Source organism: Microcaecilia unicolor, chromosome 1 (assembly GCF_901765095.1).
Source record: "Microcaecilia unicolor chromosome 1, aMicUni1.1, whole genome shotgun sequence".
Classification (NCBI taxonomy): Eukaryota; Metazoa; Chordata; class Amphibia; order Gymnophiona; family Siphonopidae; genus Microcaecilia; species Microcaecilia unicolor.
The window spans coordinates 672,271,209-672,298,606 of NC_044031.1; the positions used below are offsets into that span (position 1 = coordinate 672,271,209).

The following is a 27,398-nucleotide window of genomic DNA, read 5'->3' on the forward strand; positions in this document are numbered from 1 at the left end:
ATATAAACTGCTTTGAATGTAGTTGCAAAAACCACAGAAAGGTGGGATATCAAGTTCTATTTCCCTTACCCTTCTCTCTAAAATTGGAATGTAGAAAATCACAACTTGGACACTTCTGACTGTTTTCTCCACAATTTCAAGGGGGAGTGTTTCAGGCAGCACCAAAAAAATAGATTTTTTTCTACAATAATGAAACAAAACAAAATCATCTAGGGCTAAAATTAAGACTTTTTGGCTAGACCTCTATCAATCACTAATAAGTAACCAAAAGGTGCCCTAAATGACCAGATGACTACTGAAAGGGTTAAGGCATAACCCCCCCCTTACTACCCCAGTAGTCACAGACCCCTTCCCAAGAAGTGACTGTGAAAGTGACAGTACATACCAGGCTCTATGACAGCTTCCGATATGATGGTCATTCTTATTAGAGCAGCAGGTAGATACCAGGAGTAGCCTAGTGGTCGGTACAGTGAACTGTATAAAAGGGGACCCAAACCCATACCCCACTGCAACTGGTACAGTTGGGGTAGAACATGTGAAACGTGTGAACATGTGCAAAAAAGACAGATGAGGTGGGATACGATTGAGGTCTACAAAATCCTGAGTGGTATGTAGAACGAGTAGAAGTAAATCGATTTTTTTATTCGTTCCAAAAGTACAAAGACTAGGGGACACTCGAGGAAGTTACATGGAAATACTTTTAAAACAAATAGGAGGAAATATTTTTTTCAGTCAACGAATAGGCTTTGGAAATCTTTGCCGGAGGATATGGTAACAGTGGTTAGTGTATCTGGGTTAAAAAAGGTTTGGATATATTTCTGGAGGAGACGTCCATAGTCTGCTATTGAGACAGACATGGAAAGCAACTGCTTGCCCTATGATTTGTAGTATGGAGTGTTGTCATGATTTGGGTTTCTGCCAGGTACTTGTAACCTGGCTTGGCCACTGTTTGGAAAACAGGATACTGGTCTAGATTGACCACTGCTCTGACCCAGTATGGCTACTCTTATGTTTTTTTGAGCCCTTTAAAAATCACTAAATACCTACTGTACCTACATATAGGTGACATCTGAAAGCTTGAGGGCTACTGTACTTGTGTACAGTGAGGTACAGTAAGATTTTGTCTGCTCCTAGAGGGCTCACCATACAATATAAGTGGGTTATGGTGAGATGTGTACCTGGGACCTTTTAAGTGAATTCCACTGCAGTGCCCCCTAGACTGCCCCACTACTCTGCTGGGATGTCTGTGTAGCCAGTCTACTAAGAATGCTGGCCCACAGAAATCCCAATGGCTAGTTTTTGGGCATTTTCTCTTGGATGTTTTTTTTCCCCCCCCAAAAATGGTCCCAAAAGAAAACCGTACAGAGCACAAGATGTCTAGAAAAGCGATTTTTGAACCAAAAAGATGGCCATTTTTGAACATGAAAAAGTCTATGTTCGCCCTTGATCTTTGGACTTTTTAGCAAAATGTCCAAAATCAGACATATGTTTTATTGAAAATACCCCTCTTATACCAATAGAAGTGCTAAAAAAAACCCAGATACACAGACAATTCTCATCATCATAACCAATATACATCAAAGAGAGACAGGATGAATTTTACCTATTTCATACCCACCCTTCCCTAAAACCCCTCTCCCCACCCTTAAGAACATATGAATAGGCATACTGGGTCAGGTCAGTGGTCCACCTAGCCCAGTACCCTGCTTGCAACAGCGGCCAATCTAGGTCACAAGTACTTAGCAGAATCTCAAATAGTACCAAGATTCTATGCTATTGATCCCAAGTCTATCTCAATAGCAGACTATGGACTTTTTCTCCAGGAATTTGTCCAAACCTTTTTTAAACTCAGATATGCTAACCACTGTTATCAAATCCTCTGGCAATAAGTTACAGAGCTTAACTATTCACTGAATGAAAAAATATTTCCTTCTATTCATTTTAAAAGTATTACCATGTAACTTCATTGAGTATCCCTAGTCTTTGTACTTTTTGAAAGAATGAAAAAAAATCAATTCACTTTTACCTGTCCTACAACACTCTGGATTTTGTAGACCTCTATCGTATTTTCCCACAGCCTTCTCTTTTCCAAGCTGAAGAGATCTAACTTCTTTAGCCTTTCCTCATATAAGAAGAGTTTAATCCCCTTTATCATTTTAGTCAACCTTCTTTGAAACTTTCCAAGATATGACGACCAGAACTGCAAGCAATATTCAAGGTGAAGTTGCACCATAGAGCGATATAGAAGTATTATAATATTCTTTGTCTTATTTACCATCCCTTTCCTAATAATTTCTAGCATCCTGTTTGCTTTTTTGGCCACCTGTCACAGTTGTACCCATGTTTTGTGCTCTCCTTCCTCTCGCCACCTCGTGACCAGACCTGGTGGCTGCAATGGACTGTCTGGTTATTGTCACCCGTTCCAGATTTCATCCCAATCCGGTCCGGATCTTCCGGGCTGCCAGACTTGCTTGCTTGGATTGAACCTACACAGCACCCGTAGTTGCCTGGTGATTGCTGCAGCTCAGCCTCAGCTGCTATGGGGCTTATTAGTCAGTTGGAAATTCCCTGCCTTTGCATCGCCTTAGGCCCTGGTATGTTGGTGCTTGTTGCACTTCTGTTTAAGTTCTTGTCTGAGATTCTTGTTTGTTTCTAGTTAGGCTGTGTGTAGTTTAGATTAGGTTGTTGTTTGTTTGCTAGTCCTGTCTCTGGGTTATAGTTTTGTGTTTAGTCTTTGTCTGTTTGTGTCTTTGTGGCTGCTCTGCAGCTTTCAGTTCTGTGTCTTGTCATCAGTGTTTTGTTCCCTGTTTTAGTGGCTGCTTGCAGCTTTCAGTCCTACCCTTTAGCTTTCCCTTCCTTGCCCTGCTGCCCCTGTATGTTCCTTTCCCCTCTGACCCTCAGTCCTAGTGGGTATCCAGTTCTGCCTTGCCCATTAAGTCCTGCCGGCCACCTGCACTCAGGGGCTCAACTCCTGGTGAAAGGCGGCCAGGTGCAGGTGAAGTTTAAGTGTGCCTGCTCTGCTTATTCCTGCGTGTTTGCCTCTGCTGCAACTCCAGTCCGGGGTTCCAGTCCTGTTCTGCCTAGTCTCCGGTGTGGGATGGTTTTGACTGCCACTGCCGCTCCTCGGCAGTGGCCCAAGGGCTCACAAACCTAGTTCCAGCTTTGAAGACGTGACACCACCATCGCACACTGGGCAGAAGATTTCAGCGTATTGTGTACAATGACACCTAGATCTTTTTCTTGGGTGCAGACTCCTGAGGTAGACCCTAGCATCAAGTAATTATGATATGGATTATTCCTCCCAATGTGCATCACTTAGCATTTATCCACATTAAATTTCATCTGTCATATGGATGCCCAGTCTTCCAGTTTCCTAAATGTCTTTCTGCAATTTTTCTCAGTCTGCATGTGTTTTGAATAATTTTGTGTCATCTGCAAATTTAATCGCCTCACTTGTCATTCCAGCACCGGTCCTAGTACAGATCCCTGCGGCACTCCACTATTCACCCTCCTCCACTGGAAAACATGTCCATTTAACCCTATCCTCAATTTTCTATCTATTAACCAGTTCCTAATCCACAAAATACACTGCCTTCTATCTCATGGCTTTTTAATTTTCTCAAGAGTGTCTCATGAGGGACTTTGCAAAAAGCTTTCTGAAAATCTAGAAACACGTCAAGTAGCTCACCTTTGTCCACTTGTTCATTCACACCTTCAAAGAAATGAAGCAAATTGGTGAGGCATGACTTCCCTTGGCTGAATCCATTCTGACCCTGCATCATTAAACTTTTTTTGCCTGGTTTCGGTCAAAAGGTTATGGCCATGGTTTCGGTTTCAGCCAAAACTGACTGTGTTTTTGGTGGAAGTCGAAAATTTGTGCTTTGGCCTGTTTTGTCTCCCTCCCTCTCCAATAGGGGTTGCCTTTTCCTCCTGCCCACCTGTAAGTGTCCTCCTCAGGCCTATCTTACAATCCTTGGTTGTCTAGTGGTGTAGTCAAGGCAGGAATGATCCCCAGTTGCTCCTGCTAATGCTGGCCCTGCTCTAAAAATGGCTGCCAGGACCTCTAGTGGCAATCTTGCAAGACTGCCAAAAGAGGTTACAGCAGCCATTTTGAGATTAGAGCTGACATGGGCAAGTGCAACTGGGAATCGCTCCTGCCCTGACTACACCACTAGACCACAAGGGATTGTAAGGTAGCCTGCGGGAAGGGCGAAGCTGCATTTGGTTTTTTTTTCCTGTAATGTGATTGCAAATACAAAAGTTTAACAGGAACTTAATTCTATAAATTTGGGATGACAAGCTCCTTAGGAATTACCTTCTCTGTGGAGATACAACATCAGCTGTCATGCTAAAGTCAGCCATTGAAAAGCAAGGTGGTTTTTAGTTTCATTTGTCAGCTGAGGTCCATGTGTGCGGAGGCTATCTTGCTTGGAGCTAAAATATGGTCTTTCATTATTTAAATTATTACATATATTCTGGCTTAAATAATATTTAGGTGATGCTAAAGAATTTCCAGGCTGTGTTGGATATGAAGAAGATGCAGTGTTTTAATCAAACTTGTGATGTGCAGAAGCTAGATTCTATGAAAAGGGAACCTGAAGATTGTTTTCAAGCACAAATACTGGTTAGTTTATAGTGTTAGTAGGAAAATGATACTACAATGAAATAAAGTTTATATATTAGAAAATAATTTCAGAAATGTATTGCTCTTGCTTGTAATTTTTCAGAGCATATAGTCCTCACATTCAGTAATAGCAATGGGCTTTTTTTTATTCAGGATTGTGAATCAGGCTGGTATGTCTGCAGTGTAGTCCAATGTCTGAACTCCTTTACCCTATTTTAGGAAGAATCTATATTGTACTTGTCCTTAATCAGTTTTATAACTAAATGCAAAAAAAAACCACCTCAATACTACTTTCTCTTGTTACTTGTTCACCATTATTTCTTTTTACATGTTCTCACAACGTTCCTTTCTCAGAGAATATTTAACTACATCTGCATTCAGTTGGGAACCTAAACGTGCCAGACTTGTTCTTAAGTCCTTGTTTTGTCCTTGGCTCCGGAACCTGCAGGTCAGGAGAAGCTGGCTGTTGTTCCATGCTGGGGAAAATCTTTTTGGTGACAAGGTAGAGGTCACTGACCTCATTAAGAAGCATTCTAAGACCATCAAGTCACTACTTCGACCCACTCCTGGCTCAGTTTTCTCATCCAGGAGGTACTCTGGCAGAAGGCAACAGACAGACAGCCTACTATTTTTTTTATTTTTTTTTGTTACATTTGTACCCCGCGCTTTCCCACTCATGGCAGGCTCAATGCGGCAGGCAATGGAGGGTTAAGTGACTTGTCCAGAGTCACAAGGAGCTGCCTGTGCTTGGAATCAAACTCAGTTCCTCAGTTCCCCAGGACCAAAGTCCACCACCCTAACCACTAGGCCACTCCTCCACTCAAAGGACATTAGTTTCATCCCCCTTCCAACCACTCCAGAATACCCAGAGCTCTCAAGGTTACCTAAGGTGATAGATGGTTCAGAAGTCCCAGCTAGCTCCCCAGTAAAAGTAGGGGAGGGCTTCTGACTGGCTCCAAAACAACATAGCAACAATAAATGCAGCAGTTCCAGATGATCTACCCGTAGTAAAGAGGCAGAATTTTTTCCAAGAAAGTGGCCCCTTGTAACCTCAGACTACTGGGTTCTCAAAATAGTCCATATGGGCTACACACCCTCCAGTTGGAAGCAATCCCACCAACCTGTCCACAGACAGCATCAAAGGGAAAGTCTCAACACCAGGAATTACCGACAAAGAAACTCCCCTCCCTTTTGCACACCAAAGCAGTCAAGCCTGTTCCAGAAGGGGAAAAAGGGAAAAGATTTTATTCTAAGTTGCAGGCCTTCTTTTCCCCTTTTTTTTTTATTTCAGACAGCCTGGAGGGATTCCCATCAGTGTAATCTTTTGTCCTGCTTATCCTTGGAGAAAGCAAAATTATTGTTCTTTGAGACCAATAATATGATAAGGATAAAGCTGAACTGCTTAACGATTATTTCAGCTCTGTGTTCACAAATGAAAGACCGGGGGTAGGGCTGCAGAAAACAAAGGCTAAAGGCGAAGGATGTATGGTAGACCAAGACCCGTTTACGGAGGACTGTGTTCATGAGCAGCTCACCAAACTAAAAGTAGGCAGAGCGATGGGGCCTGATGGGATACACCCAAGGGTGCTTAAGGAACTCAGATAAGTTCTGTTGGCTCTGCTGACGGACCTCTTCAATGCTTCCTTAGATACTGGAGTGGTCCCGGCGGACTGGAGAACGGTGAATGTGGTTCCTCTGCACAAGAGTGGAAGTAAGGAGGAGGTTGGGAATTACAGACCTGTCAGTCTGACCACAGTGGTGAGTAAGCTAATGGAAACGCTTCTAAAGAGGAGGATTGTAAGTTTTCTTGAACTACATGGAATGCGGGACCCGAGGCAGCATGGCTTCACTAGTGGCAGGTTGTGCCAGACGAATCTGACTGTCTTTTTCGACTGGGTGACCAAACAGTTGGATGTGAGATGGGGGCTTGATGTGGTATACTTGGATTTCAGCAAAGCCTTTGACAAGGTTCCGCACAGGCGACTGATAAATAAATTGAGTGCCCTCAGTATGGGACCTAGAGTAACGGATTGGGTTAAAAATTGGTTGACTGGTAGGAGACAGAGTGTAGTGGTAAATGGAGCTTGCTCTGAAGAAAAGGATGCCGTCAGTGGAGTACCGCAGGGATCGGTCCTAGGGCCGGCTCTTTTTAACGTCTTTGTGAGTGATATTGCGGAGGGGCTGTCTGGTAAGGTTTGTCTCTTTGCGGATGATACTAAACTCTGCAACAGGGTGGACACCCTGGAGGGTGTGAATGACATGAGGAAGGACCTAGCGAAGCTAAGAGGAATGGACCGATATTTGGCAACTAAGGTTTAATCCCAAAAAATGCAGGGTCATGCACTTGGGTCGCAAAACTCTGAGGGAACGGTACAGTATAGGGGGTGAAGTGCTTCAGTGTGCAAAGGAAGAGTGGGACTTAGGGGTGATTGTGTCTGATGACCTTAAAGCTTTCAAACAGGTAGAAAAAGCGATGGCCAAAGCCAGAAGGATGCTTGGGTGCATAGAGAGAGGCATGACCAGCAGGAAATAGAGGTGATAGTGCCATTGTATAAGTCTCTGGTGAGACCCCGTTTGGATTACTGCGTGCAGTTCTGGAGACTGCACCTACGGAAAGATATAAACAGGATGGAGTCAGTCCAGAGGGCAGCTACGAAATTAGTAAGCGGTCTTGAATGCAAAAATTATAGGGACAGGCTTATGAACCTCAACATGTATATGCTGGAAGAGAGGAGGGAGAGAGGAGACATGATAGAAACGTTTAAATATCTCAAGGGTATTTATGTACAGGAAGAGAGCCTTTTTCAAATGAAGGAGAGCTCTGGAATGAGGGGGCATATGACAAAGTTAAGAGGGAATAGGCTTAGGAGTAATCTAAGGAAGTATTATTTCACAGAAAGGGTGGTGGAGGCGTGGAATGGCCTCCCAGTGGAGGTGTCTAGGACTGTTCCAGAATTTAAAAAGGCATGGGATAAGCATGTGGGATTGCTTAGGAACAGGTAGAATTGGGGGTTACAGAGGATGGGCAAACTGGATGGGTCATTTGGCCTTTATCTGCCGTCATGTTTCTATGTTTCTAACTGCAGGATACCGCATACAGCCGCATGAAAAAGCAAATGAACAAACTTTTGGAAAAAGAAACAAAAGTGAACAGTCATCTTTACTTTCTGACAATCTGCAAGAAGAATGACCTCCTACCCACCCCATCCTCCCACCCTGTCAGACTGTCATAGTAATGCTTGAATGTTTTCACTTATATACACTGTCAGCTAGCACATTTGCATATTTCCGATCTAATGAAGAAGGGCAACCTTCGAAAGCTAATCAAGAAATGTATTAAGTTATGTCCAATAAAAAAGGTATCATCTTATTTTCTTTTCCATGTTTTATTTGGTTTGATTTCTATTGATAACAGCAGGATGAAAACCCACACAGCCCCACCCATAACCCTTTGGAGTTGAATTCTATTAGTTTGGTATTAGATGGCCTTGGGCCTGTGCAATGGTGATAGGTGGGAAGGAATGCACATGCATGCTGCGCTACCCTCAAAGGCCTTTGGAAGTTGCTGGACAGTCCTCGGAGAACATCTGCTACAGATAGGTAACTTTGCTTTATACAATGAATATGTATAATTAACTTCTGGAACTCAAAGTTACAGTATTTTGTTGGTATAAGATAGAGCTAGACAAGTTTGGAAAGACTGCTCAGTTAAGTCCTTTAAAACAGAGACATAACCACTGGATACTAAGATGATTTGATAGAGGACTGTAAGGTACAAACTTGGAACCTCATTTACTAATCTGTGTCAATGCATGTTACATAAGTACATAAGTAGTGCCATACTGGGAAAGACCAAAGGTCCATCTAGCCCAGCATCCTGTCACCGACAGTGGCCAATCCAGGTCAAGGGCACCTGGCACGCTCCCCAAACGTAAAAACATTCCAGACAAGTTATACCTAAAAATGCGGAATTTTTCCAAGTCCATTTAATAGCGGTCTATGGACTTGTCCTTTAGGAATCTATCTAACCCCTTTTTAAACTCCGTCAAGCTAACCGCCCGTACCACGTTCTTCTGCAACGAATTCCAGAGTCTAATTACACGTTGGGTGAAGAAAAATTTTCTCCGATTCGTTTTAAATTTACCACACTGTAGCTTCAACTCATGCCCTCTAGTCCTAGTATTTTTGGATAGCGTGAACAGTCGCTTCACATCCACCCGATCCATTCCACTCATTATTTTATACACTTCTATCATATCTCCCCTCAGCCGTCTCTTCTCCAAGCTGAAAAGCCCTAGCCTTCTCAGCCTCTCTTCATAGGAAAGTCGTCCCATCCCCACTATCATTTTCGTCGCCCTTCACTGTACCTTTTCCAATTCTACTATATCTTTTTTGAGATACGGAGACCAGTACTGAACACAATACTCCAGGTGCGGTCGCACCATGGAGCGATACAACGGCATTATAACATCCGCACACCTGGACTCCATACCCTTCCTAATAACACCCAACATTCTATTCGCTTTCCTAGCCGCAGCAGCACACTGAGCAGAAGGTTTCAGCGTATCATCGACGACGACACCCAGATCCCTTTCTTGATCCGTAACTCCTAACGCGGAACCTTGCAAGACGTAGCTATAATTCGGGTTCCTCTTACCCACATGCATCACTTTGCACTTGTCAACATTGAACTTCATCTGCCACTTGCACGCCCATTCTCCCAGTCTCGCAAGGTCCTCCTGTAATCGTTCACATTCCTCCTGCGACTTGACGACCCTGAATAATTTTGTGTCATCGGCGAATTTAATTACCTCACTAGTTATTCCCATCTCTAGGTCATTTATAAATACATTAAAAAGCAACGGACCCAGCACAGACCCCTGCGGGACCCCACTAACTACCCTCCTCCACTGAGAATACTGGCCACGCAATCCTACTCTCTGCTTCCTATCTTTCAACCAGTTCTTAATCCATAATAATACCCTACCTCCGATTCCATGACTCAGCAATTTCTTCAGGAGTCTTTCGTGCGGCACTTTGTCAAACGCCTTCTGAAAATCCAGATATACAATACAAGCCATTATCGTAGCTTCACGACCAATACCATGTCAGGTCTTTGCTGAAATGTTTTTTAAGATTAATTTGCAAAAGGTCTTTTATGGAAAGATCTTTATGATAAGACTTAGGGCCCTGTTTACTAAGCTGTGCTAAGGGTGCACTAGTGTTTTTAGAATGTCCCATATGGGTGTCTCTGGCGTTTAGCACGTGCTAAAAATGCTAGCGTGCCTTAGTAAACAGGGCCCTATATTTAAGTCAGTTAGCTTTTTATTTAATATTGAAACCTATTATTTTTAAGTTTGATATTTTGTTCATTAAACTGTTTTTAGTCTCATTTTCCTACCTAAGAAGTATTTTTTTTTTTAAATTTGGTTTACATCTGGGTCACATTTTAGATCCTTGTATTTTGCCCCTTGGCTCCCCCCTCTCCTTCTGCATTTGTTTCTTTGTATTATGACAGAGAATAGACAATATTATACAATGTTTCTTACACATATCTCGTAAGCATTCTCTACTGTCAAAAAGAGGAAGCTGGGTTAGATGCAGCTTTGATCTGATTCAGCAGGGACTTCTTATTCAACTGCAGTAACTGGATTTTGAAGCAGGTCACAATGTCTATAGATTTTTTTTAATGAAAAAATTCTCTACCAAGTCATAGAAGTGGAAGTAGTAAATAAATAATAATAAAAAAGGTGCATAGAAGCAAATGTTCATAGTATTTCTTTAAAAAGGCAATAAAAAGTGTTACTGCTCTGCCATCTACTGTTCAAAAGATGTGGAAGTAGTAAATGGAAAAAAAAAAAAAGGAACACAGAAGCAAATGTTCATAGCCACCTATTTGAGCCTGAAAATAGGTGGGAAAATGTGGGATACAAATGCTACAAATAAATAAATAAATTTCTTTAAAAAGGCAATAAAAAGTGTTACTGCACCGATTTAAAAAGGGAATAAAAAGTGATACTGCACTGCCATCTACTGTTTAAAAGATAGACATGCAAGCTGTAATATGTCCAATTCCTTGGAACAGCTCAGGGCCAGATGAACAAAGCTTACCTTGCTATTAGCATTTGCTTAGTCTAAAGCAAACGTTTAGGTAGCTAGGAATGCATAAAGGGGTTTTCCATGACTCTAACTTGTGCCGTTAGCAGCCACCGAGAACCCCATGCAAATGTATTACGAGCTCATTAGTATTCTAATGAGTTCATTCGTAATCTAATGTGTATTTCATGGGATGCACAGCTCCAGAGCAGCCCTAATTTAACAAGCAAATTTTACGGCTGCTCTGGAGTTGTCGGAGAGGAGAGAAGCACAAGCAGGAAGCTACCTCTCACTTCCTGGCGCCCCCCCCATGAATTAAATTTTTTTTCCCTAACACCCCCCTGCATCTTGTTATTTCCCTGGTGGTCCAGTGGACCATGACTGCCACCCCTCCACGTGACCCCAGAACCTTTTCTAAAAATTTTCCCTGGTGATCCAGTGGACCAAACCCCTTCCCTTGCGCAGGCCCTCCCTCTCTCCCTAACCCGCCCCTCCCTGTACCTTTACAACGAGGTGGAAGAAGGAGCAATGGCTCCTCCCTCCTGCTTGCCTGGAACAAAATGGTGGCACCCAAGACCTGCCCAGTGCACTGGCCAGGGCTAAACACCATATAAGGGAAAAACTGGACCACCAGGGAAAGATTAAAAAAAGACTGGGGGGGGGGGGGGGGGTCAGGGTCCACTGGACCACCAGGGTAAATTTAAAAAATAAACAGTGGAGGTCCAGTGCACCAAAGCTGTCAAATGGATTTCACAGCAGTGTCAAATCCATTTGACAGCTTGAACTTGCAAACAATGAGGATGAACAAAGGGGGATCCGTGCAGCTCATTTGCATGAGATCCCCTTTGTGCATCACTGGCTGTTAGCGATTTGCTAAATTTTAGTGAGATAGCCGTATTTTACGGCTGCCTTTGTGCATTGGGGCCTCAGTCACCAGTCACTTCAGCCTTGGTGTTATGTATTATGCATCTGGGGAAATTCCCTCTAAAGAATAGAATGTAAAAATGATTTGTCATTATCACATTATTTTATTTTTCCCCACTGTGGGACAGCAGCACATCCACACCTCCCCACCTTATGAACTCCTGAGACACCATGACCTCTCCTCACCACTGGTGGCTTCTACCCTCAGTGAAGACTCTGCTCTGAAGTCTTTAACAGCGCACATTTAGGCCTGATACAGAGAACAAAACCCGACTGACTTAAATTAGCTCCAAAAACTATCACCATGAAGTGGCTCACATGGATTTGCTTAGCCCTTTTAAGAATGTTGGGCGGCAACCTACCAGATAGTTTAGTGCCTAATCCTATCCAAGTAATCTGTAATCCGTCTAAAAAACACTGTACTAAGAAACACCCTAACTGTAATGTCAGATACCTGCTAGACAATTCCAATATCAGACCAGAACCAAATGGCTAACATTCGATGTCCTAAAAAAAACTTGTTACCTTTTGAAATTACCCAAATGAGTCTCCCTCTTTGGAACACAAGTCTCAACTCATTCCTGTCCTTGCCGTTTATATCAACGCCAGGTCTGTGGGGAACAAGGCTCTCTTACTCAGGGATCTGCTAGAATCTTCAGATCTGAGCTTTCTATTTATCTCAGAAACATGGCTCACAGAAGCTGATAGTCCAACACTGCCTCACATCTATCCACCCGGTTATGGTATTCTTCACTCTCTAAGACAGGGTAAAAGAGGCAGTGGACTTGCTCTTATATTTAAGAGGTTTTTTTCCACGTGTCTTTAGTTAGTTCTGGGGATTTCCCTGAACTGGAGTATATGCTGATCAAATTCTGCGATGATTCCAAAGAGGCAAATCAAATCGCCCTACTCCTCATTTACCGTCCTCCAGGAGCTTGGTCCAAGGCAGAACCTCGAATTGTAGAGATTACTTCCTCTGCCATGTCCCAATTTTCTAGGATTACCTTCCTGGGAGACTTAAACCTACAATGGAAAATTATGCGGACACCAATGTCCACAACTTCAAATCATTCCTGAAGGACTGCGAATTAACTACATTCTCTGAGGGTGCAACTCATGAAAAAGGCCATACGTTAGACTTCATGTCTTCCTATCCCAATAGCTTGATCAGTTCATTCAAATGGAAGCCAGTACCGTGGCATGGTTTGACCACTTCCAACTAGATTTCACCATTGATATCTGAATGTCAAACTTAACCTGGCACAAGTCCTCCACATTCATCTTCACCAGAGGTAAAATCAACGAGGTCACTTTCTGGTCTGTGAAACAGATTCTCTCACTACCTCATCTCCTACACATAGTTTGATCAAATCCCGCTGGGATACCAAGATGAAAGCCATATTAGACAAATGTTATGATTCTGCCAGTTTGGCAGGGAGAGAGGGGGGGTTTTCTCTTCTGATTGGCTGCCAGGGTTTGTGCTGAGGTCAGTGGGGAGCACTTAAGCCTGCATGTTGCTTCTTACGCTGCTTTGGCGTTACATTCCCTGTGTGACTAAAGCCGTCCAGTTCTCTGTCAGGACGTTGTTGTGTTCTAACTTTGATCTGAGTTTTCCTGTTCTGGGATTTCTTTCCTTTCCCTTCTGTTTGTGTTAGCTGGGGGCCAGCATGTGTGAGTAATCAGTTCTCTTGCCTCCAGCTGGGCTTCCCTTCTGCCTGCAGTTCGCTGAGGGAAGCCAGCTGCTTGTTTGTCAGAGGGGGCTGGGGTTTGTTCAGCCTCCGTTTCAGCTAGGCTGCTTGTCTGAGAGCGTCCTCTCCGGTTGATTGTTTACGCTAAGGATTTCTCTTCCCTGTGTCTGCTGACTCAGTGAGTTTATCCCTTTGTGTACTTTGTATACTGTGTCTCTGCCTCTGTCTTCAGTGGGATTGAGGCAAGGGCTTTCTGCCTCCCTTTTGTGTCTTGTACCTCTGGCTGGGGGCTATCTCACCCCTTTTGGCTTGCTGTATTAGCTCCCCTGTCCCGCACTAGGCCCCTGGGAGGGTGTGGCTCCGCTCTGGTTCTTTTTGTTACTCCCTCTGCCCTATTGCTGGGGTTTAGCGCGCATCTGGCATTTTGGGGGCCCGGGGGGCCCTCGGGGTTCTTTCACCCCTCCCTGTGTATGTCTGGGTTCCAGTTCGGCCGTGAGGCCCGCACGAGTGGCTCTGCGCGCCTGGGTTCTGGTTCGGCCACGAGGCCCGCCTGTATGCCTATTTCCCTTTCTTCCTGAGGTACTGCAGGGGAGGGTAGCTTAGGGGTATTGAGTAGCTGGGGTATGTGGTGGTGGGTCAGTCTCCCCTTGGCCTGGATCGGCGCTCTGCTGTCCTCGGCCAAGGCCCAAGGGCTCATGACCAACCCAACGGAGTACAACAAAATTGCTTCATTTACCACTAAAAAGGTCAAGATGTCCAGAAATTTACCATGGTTTAAAGAGGAACCATCCATCCTAAAAAGGGAATGTTGACGCCTTGAAAAGCAGTGGAGAAAGAACAAAGATACTACTGATAAATCCAAATGGAGATCAGTCTTACAACGCTACAAAAAGAAGATTGTTGATTCAAAACATCAGTACTGTAGCAACAAAAAACTTTTCTCCTTAGTTAAAAAACTAGTTTCCACAAATGATGATGAACATTCACAGAAAGCATGTCCCACTGCCCAAGACCTTGCTAATAATTTCGCCAAAAAGATCCTCCAAATTTATTATATTTGTATCCCGCACTTTCCCACTAAAAGCAGGCTCAATGCGGCTTACATAGTAATAGGTAACACAGAATTTTGTTATGTAAAGTAGAAAATTAAGTATAACATAATAGAATGATGGATGGGTAGTAAATGGATGGGTAGGTAGGTAGATAGAGACAGGTGATAGAGAGAGGAGGGTAAGGTGGGAGATAGATTCTGGGTCAATGTCGTTTTCTCTTCAGTATATGTAAGGTAGATGGGTTCATGAGATTAATCTGGGTCTTTTGGGTAGGCTTGTTTGAATAGATGGGTTTTTAGTGCTTTTCTGAATGGTAGGTCTGAATTAGGTCTGAACTATCTAAAGCTACTCCAACAAAGGAAAATAGTCCAACCCGTAGTTCAGCTTCAATTGCCGGAGATCCTACAATCCAAGGATTCAAAACTGAACAAAACTGGGAATCTTTCAACCACTAACAGTTGAGGATGTAAGATCACTGTTGTTGAAATGCTCCCGAACCAACTGTTCCCTGGATCAATGCCCAAAATACCTACTCAAATCCATCCCTATGGAAGCAGTAAACTGGTTACTTGATGATCTGAATGAGCTGATAAACTCTCTTCCTCCTGATATGGGCAAAATTGTTCTCATTCCTCTGTTCAAGGGATCTAGGCTAGATGTAACATCACCTGCAAACTACCATCTAGTGGCAAGCATACCCGTTTTTACTAAAGTATTAGAAACGTACATCAGTAAACAGCTCTTTATATCTGGAAAAATGTTCTCTATTACACTGGTCACAATTTGGCTTCAGATCATCACATAGCACGGAAACATTGCTGCTAGATCTAACTACATATGTCAAATAACACTTATGCAAAGGCAACCAAGTAATTCTTCTCCAATTTGATATATCGGCTTGTTTCGATGCAGTTGACCACACATTGCTACTCGAACTCCTGGACCAGATAGAAATAACAGGGCCTGTGATCAAATGGTTCAGTGAATTCCTTTCAAATCAAAGCTGTTCTGTCAAGCAAAACAACCAATGTTCCAACTACTGGTCGGAATCTTCCCTCTCACCTATCCTGTTCAATCTCTTCATGTCATCCCCTTGCCTCAATACACCTGGGTCTTAATGAACTACTATTTTCCTAAGTGGATGACATTCTGCTTCTCTTACCAGTGACAGCACCAAACAAAAATACAACTGTCTGTAGCGAATGGCGATACTGCAGTTAGCACCTGGGCTTTGACCAATAAACTGAAATTGAATGCGCAAAAAACCCAGGTCTGAAATCAAGGAGTTGAGTTCCCATCATCAATATCTTTGTCCAATAGTCAAAGCTTTTACAGTTGAGTATGAAACCAGAGTATTAAAGGTTTTGCTTGATTCTTCACTCACTTTCCCTTCCCATATTACTACTACTACCTATTTAGCATTTTTATAGCGCTACAAGGCGTACGCAGCGCTGCACAAACATAGAAGAAAGACAGTCCCTGCTCAAAGAGCTTACAATCTAATAGACAAAAATAAAGTAAGCAAATCACATTAAGCAGTTAAGGAAGAAACAATATTCAAAATGAGACAGCTACGTCTAGTCAGATCATCCATCCACCAAAAAGCCTTTGAACTACTAGAAAGTAGTAAATTTAATATGAATTGGAGAAAATATTTCTTCACTCCTCTATAGTTTGAAACTGAAAGAAACTTAAAAGCCAAGAGAATAAAAAGGATAGTAGCAAGGCTTAAACTGTCCAAAAAGAAAGTTTCCAACAGTTTTAAAACTTGAATTTTCTGCCACAGCATTAACAGAGGGTCTCCAGAAGGTTCAGTAGTGACCAGTTCAGTCTTAGAAAAAAAAAAAAAAAATCAAAGAGAGAAAAGTTTTAAACTGAAACTTTCTTTAAAGTTAGAAACTTATCAGCCAAGAGTATAAAAAGGATAGTAGCAAGGCTTAATCTGTCCTAACAGAAAGTTCTCCATAGTTTTAAAACTTGAACTATCTGCCACAGCACTAACAGATAGTCTCTAGAAGGCACAGAAGGGCCTAGTTCAGTCCTCATTCCCACTCACCCTCCCCAACTTCCACCCACTCCTAGCTCAACTCTTTATTTATAGTCAATTATTCTAATTAGGACAAGAGGGGAGTTTTCATTAGTTTTAATTACATTTAATTAGTTTCTAAGAGGCAAACCCTAAATAAATTACAAATTACACCATCTTAAGGCTCTTTATATTCATTTGATATCCCCTAGTACCTTAAGAACTTTTAATTAAACTCTATAATACTAAGATACAGACAGTAGTCCAGCAGCGAGAGGGGTGTGATCCAGTCTTTTGCATTGAGTGTCACATGTATGATCATCTCCCAGTTGGTGAGATGTCATATGTTTGTGCTCGATGCAAAGAGCTCCTAGCTCTCAGAGAATGAGTCCGTTCTCTTGAGGCTAGAGTAGTAGACTTGGAGGAGCTGAGGGAGACAGAGAAGTACATAGAGAGAGGCCTACAGGGACATTGTAGAGAAGTCCTACCTTCAATATGGCAGCCCTGTGCTGTCTTGGAGGAGGGGAGGACTTCTAAAAGGAGAGCATCACCCTGGTGCAGCTGGAAGTAATCCTGTAAACAAGACCAGCACACCAGGGGAAGCAATATCCTCTCGCACCGAGGATGTGTCTCCAGGAGCTACTGCCCAGTTAGGAAGGGTTAGGACAGCTGTTGTAGTTGGTGATTCGATTATTAGGCATGTAAATAGCTGGGTGGCTAGTGGACATGAGGATCACCTGGTCACTTGCCTGCCTGGTGCGAAGTTGGCGGACCTCACGCATCACCTTGATAGGATTTTATATAGTGCTGGGGAGGAGCCGGCTGTCTTGGTATATGTGGGTACCAATGACATAGGAAAATGTGAGAGAGAAAGGTTCAGGAAGCCAAATTTAGGCTCTTAGGTAGAAAGCTCAAATCCAGAAACTCTTGGGTAGCATTTTCCGAAGTGCTACCCATTCCACGCACAGGGCCCAAGAGAAAGGCAGAGCTCCAGAGTCTCAATGCGTGGATGAGGCGATGGTGAAGGGAGGAGGGTTTTAGATTTGTAAGGAACTGGGCAACATTCTGGGGAAGGGGGAGCCTATTCTGGAAGGACTGGCTCCACCATAACCAGGGTGGGACCAGGATGCTGGCATTGGCATTTAAAAAGGAGATAGAGCAGCTTTTAAACTAGAACCTGGGGGGCAGGCCGACAGTCGTTCAAAAGTGCATGGTTCGGAAGAAGGGATCTTTCAAAGGTATCACCAAAATAGGGAAGATGGGGTATCCCGCATGTTAATTTTAAGCTTATCTCTACAAATCTTTAGACTCCTGAGGAAGGCCTGTGGCCGGAACACAGTACTGTGTTGAGTCTACAATAAAGTTTTTTTTATACTACATCATCATGGTCTCATCTTCCTGGAGTCACTGGTCCACTTCATACTTTGTTTATCTGTATTTTGACCTCGTGGGATTTTGTGTTCATCCACTCAAGTGGAGATACTATCCTAGCATCCAGAAATGCCATCACTTCCCAGGGCAAGTCAGCACAGTGGTTGGTGGGGTCTTCTTCATGTGTAGTTTTTACTGGGCTGAGATAAACATTAATATCTATCAAGTATCAAATATCTTCATGTTAAATATCACTAATCAAGAAATGTCTAGGTAATTCACAATCCATTAAAAAAAAGAAGAACAAATGAAAAAAATATAGACATAAGACATAGGGGCTCATTTTCAAAGAACTTAGACTTACAAATTTACATAGGTTACCATGAAACTTTGTAAGTCTGAGTGATTTGACAATATGTCTCATAGACAGTTACAATAGGAGGCCTACATTACAAATTTAAATTTACACCATCAGGCCATCAAGGCTGAAAAGTACAAAAAATGTAAACCAGATAAAATATTAGACAAGGCAGTAAGAAACCTTAAGGTATTGCTGGGTGCCACATGGAGCGACCTATTCTACAATTTTAATATTTATGTAATTCTGAGTTTCAAATAAAGTTTTATGTGCAGACTTAAATTTTAGGAATAAGATCTCAAAGGTAATTATCCTGTAGGAGACTATTCCAAAGGATGAGGGCAAGTACAGTAAATCAAGAGAGTGTATTTGTCATAATAGGATCCTGCAGTCCCAGTCCGACTCACTTGCCCATCATCCTCAGCATGAACCACTTCTTGGAGGAATCCCTAATTTTACAACAGCCTTCGTTTACTTAAACAGCAACTTAGGAGAGCACAGCACCTCTGGCGTAAGTATAGGTCACCTGCCTCTCTTACTTTTGTCAAATCATGCACCTGCTCTTACAATTACCATCTCTGGAAAGCTAAGCGAGAATGCTTCACTCATATCATTCCAATTCTAGCAGGCAGCTCTTCGGGGTGGTCAACCTTCTCACTTGTTTCCCATCAGCCCCAGAAACAGCAACATCCCCTGATGACTCCTTATCCACCTTCTTCCAGGCCAAAATTTCTTCACTACATAAAACTCACGCATTCCTGCTGCAATAAGCTCCTCCCCATGCAGAGGTACAACTGCTCCTTTATCACCTGATTTTTTGCAATCTTCTCTTATTTTATCTGATGCTTGAGACTGTCCTGATGAAGTTTGTACTTCCCCTGCAATCATGTTATGTTGGAAGTTGCAAAAATTTCTGTATTCCATCTTTGACTTCCCTCTCCCTTTGGTTGACTTCTGTGCGCCTTACAAACTCAGCTATAGACCCTTTGCCTTCCTCCTGATTCAAACTCCCTGCCCACGGGCTCATTCCTAAGCTGCTAATTCTTATCAGCCACACTCTCTCTACAGGTATGGTATCAAGTGTATGGAAGCAGGCTATAGTGCGCCCGACCTTGAAAAAGATTTCCTTTGACCTGCTGGTACCTTCTTACCACAGTCTTATCTCTAATTTGTGCTTCTTATCCAAGCTGATTGAAAAGGTTGTGTTCTCCTAGCTTTCCTCATATGTAGAACATACCTCTGCTCTTCATCCCCTTCAGGCAGGTTTCAGACCCAATTATAGTACAGAAACTGTAGCTGCAGCTCTTCTCAGCGACCTTCACTCTTCCCTAGACGACAATCAAATTATCCTCATTTATTTATTTATTTTAAGCACCTGTATTCCACTTTAAATCCAAAGCGGATTACAGTAAAATCATACATAAAACCAACACAAAACAATAATCAACAACACAATAAATAAAAACAATTACAGACAATTATACTGTGCCCAAATATAAAAAACAAGACAGTGGCCAGAAATAAGCAATTTAAAATATTTTTAGCTGAGTAGCATACAATACACTAGCTTCCCGCTATAAACTGAGAAAGCTTGCACAAAAGGTTTTTAAATATTGTAAACTGACAAGTATTAGAACAAAACCTTAGGTGATCAGGAAGTTTCATGTGTAATAGAGGCCCTGCTAGTGACAAAGCACATGCACAAGTTTCCCTATAATGAAAATCTGAAACCGAAGGTAAAACTAACTGTTTGGATGTTTCAGACTGTAGTTCTCGGTATGGCTGATACAACTGGAACCTCTCCATAAATTCTCTGATGTATTAATGACATGAATTTACACTGCACTCTATAAAACACTGGCAACTAATAGAGTGATCTCAATTTTGGGGCTATTTGTGCTGACTTAGGTACTCCAATAATTAATCTCGCTGAAGCATTCTGGATTACCTGTAATACCTGAAGATGAGAAGAAGCACAGCACAAGTACAGCAAGTTGCAGTAACCCACCATTGATTTCACTAGACTTTGTACCACTATCTGAAAATCAGAAATGGAAAGCATTGGTTTCAGCCTGCTTAAAAGTCAAAGTTGAAAAAAACAAAGATGATACAATTTGCTGTATCTGGGGGCTGCACTCTCAAACTCGCATCTAAAAGGTTACCTGAACTCCTGACATGTTGTTTTACAACCAACAGAACATCTCGATAATGCACAACTGATGGTAAAGAGTTAAGCAATGCCCTATTAACATAACTTCTGTTTTTGCAAGATTCAAGGCTAGTTTGTTTCTAAACATCCATACATTAATTTAATCCAAATAACCTGTTAATCGAGTACTCAGATTGCCACTAGTTTCACCCAAAGAAAAGAAATACTGATCATCTGCATATATCCTACATGAAACTTCCAATCTCCAAAAAACATCAGCCAATGACATTACAGTTTAAACAATAAAGCTGTTTTTCTGGACCTGTCCTCAGCCTTCGATTGGATTGATCATGCTCTCCTCCTGGCTCATCTCTCTAAAGTTGGTTTGAGGAGGAACAGTACTCAACTGGTTTTCATCCTTTTTACAGAACTGTAACTTCTCAGTAAAGACTGTCCTCAACCTTCACTTATTACCCTTTAACCTCTGTGGTCCCTCAAGGTTCCGTGTTGTCCCCATTACTATGTAACATATTCCTGAGTCCCCTAGCAACATTTATCCAAGATACTGGTGTACAAGCCTTTATCTACACCGACAATATTCTTATATTCTACCCCACCTTTCTCTTACAGCCTGACAGAGCACTTCAAGATTTGTTTACATTCTGTTGCAAACTGGCTTTCAGATAATAGGCTGGCATTAAACACTGCAAAAACTACTGCATGCTGGGTTACAGGCATGCTTCCTTCAACATCAGCAGTCCCCACACCTTTTTAATAGACCAGTCACCACTGTAGACACCTTCTGATATCTGAGTGTCATCTTTGACTATGGACTCTTCTATCACAAACAGGTGTCAAACAAAACCGGGTTCTGTGCGTTAAATCAAATCTGGTCACTCCACAGTGTCCTTAATACTGCTCTTCATATTTTACTACAAGCCTTTCTAATGTCTTGCATCGACTACTGTAATGTGTATCCTGGCATGGCCAAAAAAGCGAAGATATTTACCTGTAGCAGGTATTCTCCGAGGACAGCAGGCTGATAATCCTCACAAGTGAGTTGGCAATCCACGCTGGCCCGGGAACCGGCATTTCACATAGCAAAAAGTTTGCTAGAGCTTTCTGAGCGCGCAGCACGTCCAACTGCGCATGCGCCAAGTGTCTTCCCACCCGCCGCGCTCCTCAGTTCAGTGAAGAGTAAAAAAAAAAAAAAAGAGAGATAGAGGAGACAACTCCAAGGGGAGGTGGGTGGGTTGTGAGGATTATCAGCTTGCTGTCCTCGAAGAATACCTGCTACAGGTAAGTATCTTCGCTTTCTCCGAGGACAAGCAGGCTGAATAATCTTCACAAGCAGGGTATCCCTAGCATCCAGGCTCACTCAAAACCACAAACATTGGTCAATTGGGCCTCGCAACAGCGAGGACATAACATAGATTAACCTGAAACTATATACAAACTAGCTAAGACTGCAGCCTGGAACATAATAAAACGGGCCTAGGGGGGTGGAGTTGGATTCTATATCACAAACAGATTCTGCAACACCAACTGCCCAAACCAACTGTCACGTTGGGTATCTACTACTACTACTATTTATCATTTCTATAGCGCTACTAGATGTACGCAGCGCTGTACACTTGAACATGTCAAGCCTGTACAGTAACAGGAAGTGAACCCCTGTGCCAAACAGCTTTCAGCGGCCGAACAATCCTGGTCTTACCTGAGGAAGCACGGCAGGGACCCCGGCGGAGGCCCAGTCCGGGCAGGACTCCAGGCAAGCAGCAGGCCAACTAAGCCACAGTCCAGGAACAGACGAGGATCCAGAGGCGGGTGGCGAGCAACAATCACAGTCCAGGTCCACGCAATGATTCAGAGGCAGGCAAGCAAAATCACAGTCCAGGTTCAAGCAATGGTCCAAAGGCAGGTGGCAGGCAAAATCACAGTCCAGGTCCAAGAAAGGGTTCAAAGGCAGGCGGCAAGCAAAATCACAGTCCAGGTCCGAGCAATGGTTCAAAGGCAGGCGGCAAGCAAACTCACAGTCCAGGTCCAAGCAAGGGTTCCAAGGCAGATGGCAAGCAAAATCACAGTCCAGGTCCAAGCAAGGGTTCAGAGGCAGGCGGCAGGCAAAATCACAGTCCAGGTCCAAGCAACAGTTCAAAGGCAGGCGGCAAGCAAAATCACAGTCCAGGTCCGAGCCAGGGTTCAAAGACAGGAAACAGCAAAAGAGAAGAATCACAGCGCCCAGGAATCCACACAAGTAGAAGCCGAAGCAACAAGTGCTGCAAGGTGCTGCTCCTAAATAGCCCCCTCCCATCAGAGGGATCAGAAACAGCTGTCAGGGGGGTGGAGCACTCAGCCGGCCCAAGGAACCCCGAATTGGCCGGCCAACGGAAGGAGGCGGCGTCAAGCCGCCAGTGGCCAATCCGAGCATCGGAGGGCGTGTCTTTAGCGCTTCTGGACTCCGTGCCCGGAAGAAACTCTCTTCTTCGGGTACGCCGGCGCTGCCAACATGGCCGGCATTCCCCAACAGCCACCGAACAACAGCGGCGAACCGGTGCAGCCCAAGCGGCCGGTAGAACCCCTCTGGAGCGCCGAGGATGACTGGCGATGGACCGACCCTCCAGGTCAGTGCTTCCCCCCGCGGACCCCGAGCGAGGCACCGCCGTAGAGAGAGCGTCACAGGTGAGGGACGCGACACATGAAAAGACAGTCCCTGCTCGACAGAGCTTACAATCTAATTAGGACAAACAAGACAAAGAGATAAGGGAATTATTAAGGTGGAGATGATAAAATAAGGGTACTGAATAAGTGAGTAATAGTTAGGAGTTAAAAGCAGCATCAAAAAGGTGGGCTTTTAGCTTAGATTTGAAGACAGCCAGAGAAGGAGCTTGACAGACCGGCTAAGGAAGTTTATTCCAGGCATATGGTGCAGCAAGATAAAAGGAATGGAGTCCGGAGTTAGCGGTGGAGGAGAAGGGTGCAGATATGAGAGATTTACCCAGTGAACGGAGTTCCCGGGGAGGAGTGTAGGGAGAGATGAGAGTGGAGAGGTACTGAGAAGCTGCAGAGTGAATGCACTTATAAGTCAATAAGAGGAGCTTGTATGCGGAAACGGATAGGGAGACAGTGAAGTGACTTGAGGAGAGGGCTAATATGAGAATAGCGACACTGGCGAAATATAAGTCGTGCAGCAGAATTTTGAACAGATTGAAGAGGAGAGAGATGGCTAAGTGGGAGACCTGTGAGAAGCAAGTTGCAATAGTCTAAGCGAGAGGTGATAAGAGTGTGGATAAGGGTTCTGGTAGTGTGCTCAGAAAGGAAAGGGCAGTAATGAGATATGAATGTGGTCCAACTCAGACTCAGCAAAATATTCCTTGTAGGAAGTCTGAGTCTGTGCCTGCTTCGGTTTACTGGGCACAGGGCTAGGCTCTGGGGGAGAGCACCAAGGTGTGGGTCCTCTCTTAGACTCTGGGGCCGATTCCTTTCCTTACAGGCTAGGGAGGAGCACCTCATCAGTCGGTCCTGTCCCCAATACCCACTGAAGAACCAGTGTTGCTGAGTAGCTGACAGGCAGGGCATGGGTCTGCAGGATGACTGGATTGGTATCACAGTCGGTGCAAGTGCCTTTGATGCCTCAATGTTATACCAATCCAGGATGTGCCCCATCTCCTCCTGTAACATGACCTGGAGCTGCTCCTTGAGGGCAGGTATCGATAAAAGACTGGGCCAGTACCAGTGTGGAGGCAGTCTGTGACGATGTCAGTACCAAATCAAATGATGTTCCATCCTAAGTGGACCCCAGCAGTGACTCGTTTCACAACAGGACTCAGCCTGATGGCTCACTATCATTGTCATCGGTCCAAACAATTATCTTTAAGCATTCTACATATGATTAAATAACCGAACATCCAAAAAGTCCAAGATATTTTTATCATAATAGTAAATTGTAACGCAGATCTTAAATTATTCATCCACTGAAAAAAATGCTCTCAATTACTCCTCTGTGCTCGACCATAAAAAGAAAATATCATCCAGAAACCTTTTTCAGGAGCTATTGTATTTAAACCAGTCTGATCAATAAAAATTTTTCTTCAGAAGCTGCTACACATAATATGGTGGCCACTGAAAGAGCGAAAAAGGCTCCCAAGGCCACCCCTTGTCGTTGTTCATAAAATGTCCCACCAAACCAAAAATAATTTTTTAGTTATAACTAAATCTGCTAATTTAATCAAAAATGAAGTAGAAATATGAGGAATTCCCTCACGCTGTTTCAAGGCTATTTGGATAGTTGATAAAGCATCCCTTTGTGGGATCTGAGTATAAATAGATTTAATATCCACTGAAAGAAATCAACGCCTGTGTTTATAAAGGCGCGCTATAGGTGCATTAGCGTTTTTAACGTGTTAAACGCTAACGCGTCTATAGGAATGTATTGCCGCATTAGCATTTAAAACGCCTTTACTTTATAGGCACATTAAAAATGCTAACGCAACTTAGTAAACATACCCCCAAGTTTCTGTGATGACTTGTACATTTTGAACATTTTTCAAAAAATGAATAGTATCTTCAATATAAAAGATGGGTTGCTTTATTAAATTTTAACATAGGATTTATTATCTAAACATTGTTGCTCAATAATAGGCTAAATTTAGAGACAGAGTGGAAGTCTTTAATTTGAAGTTAGGTGATTGGTCGAGTAGATCATGTGATCGCTTTAAAAAGTTCAGTGTTTTTCAGGTAATCGCAATATTGAATCTCACTGATTAAACAGAAGCTGAGGTTATTGCTAGGCGAGTGCATGAATGTGGTTCTATTTCTAGTTAATATTAAATTTTGATATCTAATATGATTAAATATTATTTTCTTTTTAGGACCTTACCCAGATGCAGCATGCCGAAATATGGGCTATGTTGGTGAGGGTTCAGCAAACTTCTTCATGGAAAAAAGCTAGCTATATTCCAAAATTTAGGAGATTTTATTGTTTTCTACAAAATTTTAAAAATTGCATAAAAATCATATGTAGAATGATTAAAGATAATTGTTTGGCTCAATGACAATGTCAGTGAGCCATCATGCTGAGTCCTGTTGTGAAACGAATCAATGCTGAGGTCCACTTAGGATGGAACACCATATTGTATGAGGTGCTGTGTTTGAGATTGTAGTATTTGGCTGATAACCCCACCTTTGAGATTATTGGACTGAGTTTGGTGCCAAATCAAAGGCAGGGTCCCAGCTTTGGGGAGAATGGTGCATCAGCAACACTTCTATGGAGGGAGGAGCAGTCCTCCCGGCATCAACACTTCTCTGGTATGGATGAAGCCAGTGCCCCCAGAGCTCCTGAATCATGCTTCAAAAATGACCAATGCTGGTAATTCTTAGCCTCTCATGCCCAGCATTGGAGCATTTCTGTGCCGACGAGGACAATGCAGAATCCTCGTGAGTCCTTGGTAATGGGTCCGAGGATGCTTGGACAGAATGGTCGCTATTGGCAGCAAACATCAAGGCAGGAAGACCTCCTCGATGTCGATGTTTCTCTAGTGTCCAGTGCAGCTCCTGAAGCCATGGGGACTGAGGCCTTTGATGCTGATGGACCAGACTTGTGTGTGCCAAAAGGTCTCTCACGCAGGGCCTCTCAACGTTTTGGGGTTCTCTTCTGCATTTGAGCACAAAACCCCCAATGTTAAAAACTATTTAACTGGCTAGGAATGGCTCCTGGCTGGTTAAATAGTGTTTAAGCACCTAACCGCTGATATTCAGTGAGAGATCCCAATGATTTTCAATTAGTGACATAGCCGATTAGGCACGGATATTCAGCACCAAACCAGCAATGTTGAGTGGTCAAAATAGGCCACTTAAATAGCGGGTCTACATATTTGACCACTAAAAAGTTAACCGGTTAGTGCTGAATATCAGCATAGCCTGTTAACTTTTTAGTGGCCAAAATAAACCCGGATATTCTATGACGATCACCAAATACGGCCTGGCATTGAATAATCGGGTTTAACACCGCTGACAGCTGAATATCAGGTCCAAGGAGAGCAATTAAGGACTTAAAGTCAAGGCCAGACAAGTTAGGCATACATCATGTGGATCAATCATGTGGATCAATTACAGACAGTCCATGCACCATTTAAACCCACAGGCAGGATTTTGAAACAGCACGAGAAAAACAGCCGAGAAAAACAGCAGCAGCGAAATCAAACAGCTCAATTGTCTAAGGAAATTTTTTTTAAAGTCCCAGCTGGGAGCTCAGGCCTAGTATGACTGCAAGCCATGAAAAAAAAAAGAAAAAGAAAGAAAAACTGAAAAGAGTTAAAAAAAAAAAAAAAATCTAAGTAAAACAGGAGAAGAAACAAAACTATAGGGGGGGGGGGGGGGGGGGGAGGGAGTCCTGCACTACTCAAAGCAAAAAGGAGAGGCAGGAAGGCAAAAATCTTTCTGAGGAGAAAAGCACTCATGTTAGGGATTTAAAATATGTCTTCGCAGCACTACTGTTAAACAAAACTACAGGTCCCGTGCGAGCCAGGCAGCGGGAATGCACTTATGCATGTGCAGTGGGGGGAGGTCTGCCAAAGGCTTCTAGAATTTACAAAACACTGAGCAGCATCTGCACCAGGATCCATTGGAGATGCCATCGGCGTGTGAAACTCTGTCCTGCTTGTTCTTGGAGAACAATCCTTTTTAAAATTTGAAGTCCTGCTGAAGACTCATTTCTTAAGTCGAATTTTAAGCATGTTTTGATGCCCTCCTGCTCATATGCTACTCTCATGGATAGCTCTGTTTATGTTACAACCTCCTTGGTACCTTTTGTTGAGCATGGCTGGTTTGCCCTGTCCTATATATTTGAAACCAACATTCATTTTCTTATTCTTTGATTTTGATTATGCAAACTGCTTCGACCTGCCTGTCAAAGTGGTATATATCAAGTACCCGTAATAAACAAATAAAAACATACTGACATCCATACAGATTTGGTGAAACGAGGGGATTACCAATAGATTTTAATTAAAACAGAAGGCCCTAGAGAGTGAGCAGGGATTAAGATGACTAAATAAGAATGGTGGCCGACCAGAATAAAGTATTTGATGGACAATAGTAAGGGGGTCTTTTACT

At 43.1% G+C, this 27,398-nt stretch overlaps 1 protein-coding gene and 1 long non-coding RNA gene across 2 annotated transcripts in view; both read right to left on the minus strand.

The window, feature by feature from the left end:
* Positions 1-25,227, minus strand: LOC115457773. The gene is made up of 3 exons (XR_003939999.1): positions 25,216-25,227; positions 10,517-10,526; positions 1-70 (listed from the first exon to the last, which is right to left on the minus strand). It is a non-coding gene; the product is annotated as an uncharacterized LOC115457773 (long non-coding RNA).
* Positions 1-27,398, minus strand: part of TMEM266 (transmembrane protein 266) — a 252,753-nt gene that overhangs the window by 37,965 nt on the left and 187,390 nt on the right. The window lies entirely within an intron of this gene.